Source organism: Salvelinus sp. IW2-2015, unplaced genomic scaffold (genome assembly GCF_002910315.2).
Source record: "Salvelinus sp. IW2-2015 unplaced genomic scaffold, ASM291031v2 Un_scaffold7254, whole genome shotgun sequence".
NCBI lineage: Eukaryota > Metazoa > Chordata > Actinopteri > Salmoniformes > Salmonidae > Salvelinus > Salvelinus sp. IW2-2015.
The window spans coordinates 2,794-7,385 of record NW_019948514.1 but is presented as its reverse complement, the minus strand read 5'-3'; the positions used below and the strand labels follow the sequence as shown (position 1 = coordinate 7,385).

General features: G+C 50.3%; 1 pseudogene; it reads left to right on the top strand.

Annotated features, from left to right (window-relative positions):
* Positions 1–3,043: 3,043 nt before the first annotated feature.
* Positions 3,044–4,210, top strand: LOC139027076 (octapeptide-repeat protein T2-like; annotated as a pseudogene).
* The last annotated feature ends 382 nt before the right edge of the window (positions 4,211–4,592 follow it).

The following is a 4,592-nucleotide window of genomic DNA, read 5'->3' as shown; positions in this document are numbered from 1 at the left end:
GCTATAACTACATGTAATTGTCATCGGCGCACTCGTCTCTGTCTGACACTACACTACACAACGCAGCACACACAGACTAGCAATCACGACGTGTCCTACACACTGTACTATGCCTATCAACATACACACACACATACAGTCACAATGTTACAGGTCCATCATTTTTCCAATAGCTCGGCTCTGCTATTATAGATATGCATTAAGTATTAATGTCCATGTTGTTTCTCGTCTGTGCGAGTATGGTAGGCGACTAATGCAACTAACTGTCGCACTTACTTGTTTTTTCGCAACACTTTTAGCACTGTATCTCTGCTAGTAATCGTCTTTACAGAGTTAATTGGGTCTGACACTTGTGTATGTCTGAATTGTGACTGTAGTGTGTGGTGGGCTCGTGTGCTCGCTGCTGCAGGTCTGCAGGAGTCATCGCTGTGTGGTAGCGTCTTGTGATGGTTTCGTTGTGTGGACGGTAGATGAGTGTGTGGTGTGTCACAATATGTAATGTACCTAGTGTGTATATCTTGTGCCAGATATGTGTGTGTCTTGATGTGCACCTAGTAAGTTGGATACGAATGTGCTCATTCTGTGCTGAGTTGTTCGATAGTTATGTGGTAGTGTGTGTGGTAGTGTTGCTTGTAGTGACGCATCACTGTGTTGTCTAGATAGCCATATAGCAGACGAGGAGAGTTATTGAGGTGTGATTCGTCTATACCACTTTCTATCACGCCAGGAGAGAGTTAATCCTATAGTAATACATGATGAGACCAATCTCGGACCAATCGGGCAGAGCCCTGAATTCACATATAGCGAACACTAGAGCATCGATTTATCTCTAGTGAGATCCTAGGTGTACGCATTATCCATCCACATTATCCTATACATATAAATATATTCCACTATATGGGAGATCCCCCTGCGATCACATTTGGTAACCATCAAGCGAATTAATTTAGTGACCGTGTCTGACTGTGTCATGTTTCACTATTTTGAGCTACCTACCTAGCGTGTGCCCAAAGACGACAACCCCCTTAACAATTATAACGTTGGACTCACTTAAACTTGCCGCCTCGCTTGTCAAACCCTAGTAGCTGCATATATAGCGGCCAGGTATCCCGGTCCCACACGCCGACTCCGTCAGTTAAGCCTATAAGAGGTGCACGTTTTTGTGTGTTGGTTACTCCAATCCGAATGCGACGTTTCCTTGTGCTGAACTAAGACTGAGACTACGATGCCTCCAAATACTTAATCAACGCGCTATTAATGACCAATTGATATTGTGTGGTTTATTTCCACATCGCCTGTCTGCACTTTTGTCAAGGGCAAAAATACTCACTATAAACATGGACACACAAACAGCGAGGAGGGAGGGAGGAGGAGGGGAGCGGGGGGGGGCTGATATAGGGGGGGGAGGGGTTTGATATAGAGAGTCAGCCACTGAATCACCAGGAAACGAGTCCTCACCGTGTAGTCAAACCTCTCAGAAGTGTCATTTGTACGCTGCTTACCAGAAAAATAAAGTTAACTAGTTTCATTTTGAATGTTCTTTTTATCTTGGTGTGCTGAGGTAGGAAGAAGGGATCTGGGAGGAGGAAAGGGGGGGTGGGTTTGTTACTTTTGGCATCATGTGAGTGGGGAGAGGAGGTGGAGAGGGAGGAGGGGGAGAGGGAGGAGGGGAGAGAGAGGAGGGGGAAAGGGCAGACCGATCAACGTTTGGGAGGAGGGGCTTTGGTGGATTTTGTGTTATCGTGACTGTGGAGAGAGGGAGGGAGAGAGAGAAGAGAAGGAGAAAGAGATTCAACAAGAGGAGAAAGCTCAGACAGTACCACATAGCTGAGAGGAACTCTACACCAGAACACAACTCTTCTTCTCTACAATCCAGAAAGCCTAGTGTTCGCTCTTCAAACAGATTATAACATGGAGACATAAGGGACATCTTTAAAGGACTGCTCTAACTGAGTTTGAGAGACCAGACACCGAAACAAGGTGAGTGACTGTCTAAATGTATGAAGTTATTCACCAACGAACTAGTCATACATCTGTCATGTAAGTAGTTGTTTTATGATATCGGTGTCAAACCCTCCAGGATCAGCAGAGAGACAGCCCTCGTCCAGGACCAGCAAGAGACAGCCTCGTCCGGGACCAGAGAGAGACAGCCCTCGTCCAGGAACCAGCAGAGAGACAGCCCTCTCGGGACCAGCAGAGAGACAGCCCTCGTCCGGGACCAGCAGAGAGACAGCCCTCGTCCAGGACAGCAGAGAGACAGCCTCGTCCAGGACCAGTAGAGAGACAGCCCTCGTCCAGGATCAGCAGAGAGACAGCCCTCGTCCGGGCCAGTAGAGAGACAGCCCTCGTCCGGGATCAGTAGAGAGACAGCCCTCGTCCAGGATCAGCAGAGAGACAGCCCTCGTCCGGGATCAGCAGAGAGACAGCCCTCGTCCGGACAGCAGAGAGACAGCCCTCGTCCGGGACCAGCAGAGAGACAGCCCTCGTCCGGGACCAGCAGAGAGACAGCCCTCGTCCGGGACCAGCAGAAGACAGCCCTCGTCCGGGACCAGCAGAGAGACAGCCCTCGTCCAGGAACAGCAGAGAGACAGCCCTCGTCCAGGAACAGCAGAGAGACAGCCCTCGTCCAGGACAGTAGAGAGACAGCCCTCGTCCAGGATCAGCAGAGAGACAGCCCTGTCGTCAGCAGAGAGACAGCCTCGTCCGGGATCAGCAGAGAGACAGCCCTCGTCCGGATCAGCAGAGAGACAGCCCTCGTCCGGGATCAGCAGAGAGACAGCCTCGTCCGGGACCAGCAGAGAGACAGCCCTCGTCCGGACAGCAAGAGACAGCCCTCGTCCAGGACCAGCAGAGAGACAGCCCTCGTCCGGGATCAGCAGAGAGAGGAATTGATTTTGACACCCCTGCGTTATGGCATTGCAATACTGTATGACCACAGTACAAACTGTAATATATGTAGGTAGGTCATAAGAGCTACATTAATATACATACGTAGGTTATAGGAGGTTGTAAGATGTGCTGCTATATTTATTAATGTCACCATATGGTACATAATATATACAGTAGGAAACACAGTACTGGAGAGAGACTGCAGGTCAGGGACCGAGGGAGAGGAGAGAAGACAGGGAATAGATAGAGAGACAGGAGAGAGAGAGAGACAGGAAGAGAGAGACAGGAGAGAGAGAGTCAGGGAGAGAGACAGGAGGGAGAGAAGACAGGAGGGAGAGAGACAGGAGGGAGAGAGAGAAAGAGATAGAGAGAAAGGAAGAGAGAGAGACAGGAGGGAGAGAGGCAGGAGAGAGAGAGACAGGAGGGAGAGAGAACAGGAGGGAGAGAGAGGCAGGAAGATAGAGAGACAGGAGGGAGAGACGGAGGAGAGAGAGAGACAGGAGAGAGAGAGGAGAGAGAGAGAACAGGAAGAGAGAGAGAGGACGAGAGAGAAGACAGGAGGAGAGGAGGCAGGAAGAGAGAGAGACAGGAGAGGAGAGAGAGAAGGAGAGAGAAGAGACAGGAGGGAAGAGAGAGAAAGGAGAGAGAGACAGAGGGAGAAGAGGAAAGAAGGAGAGAGAGAGAGACAGGAGGGAGAAGGGCAGGAGAGAGGAGAGACAGAGAGGGAGAGAGAATCAGGAGGGAGAGAGACAGGAGGGAGAGAGAGAAGGATAGAGAGAAAGGAGAGAGAGAGACAGGAAGGGAGAAGGCAGGAGAGAGAGAGACAGGAGGGAGAGAGACAGGAGGGAGAGAGGGCAGGAGATAGAGAGACAGGAGGGAGAGAGACAGGAGGAGAGAGAGAGGAGGAGAGAGAGAAGGGAGAGAGAGACAGGAGAGAGAGAGAGAGAGAAGAGAGACAGGAGGGAGAGAGGCAGGAGAGAGAGAGACAGGAGGGAGAGAGAGAAAGGAGAGAGAGAGCGGAGGGAGAGAGAGAAAGGAGAGAGAGACAGGAGGGAGAGAGAGAAAGGTAGAGAGAGAGAGACAGGAGGAGAGAGGCAGGGAGAGAGAGAGACAGGAGGGAGAGAGAGAAAGGAAGAGAGAGACAGGAGGGAGAGAGAGAGACATGAGGGAGAGAGACAGGAGGGAGAGAGAGACAGGAGAGAGAGAGGAGGAGGGAGAGAGAGAAAGGAGAGAGAGACAGGAGGAGAGAGAGAAGGAGAGAGAGAGACAGGAGGGAGAGAGACAGGAGAGAGAGACAGGAGGGAGACGAGAGAAAGGAGAGAGAGAGACAGGAGGGAGAGAGAGTTAGAGAGAGAGACAGGAGGGAGTAGAGGCAGGAGAGAGAGACAGGAGGGAGAGAGAGAAAGGAGAGAGAGACAGGAGGGAGTTATTTGATTGTTTATGTGTCAGTAATTGAAACAGGATACCAGTGTTCGAGGCAGTCTACTACAGATGAATCTTAATGACTCTGTTAGGACAGTAGGGGGTTGGACAGTTCGTTTACAGAAATATAAAGCACAAGAAAACAAGTTCAGAAATAAAGATTTGTGCCCCTCCACAAATCCTGTCCTTTGTCATATTAGTAATCTTTCCTCTCCATTTTCCCCTTTTCCCCAGAGGACCTGTGGAACCTCCCTAGTGGAATCCTGAATCACTGTGGAACC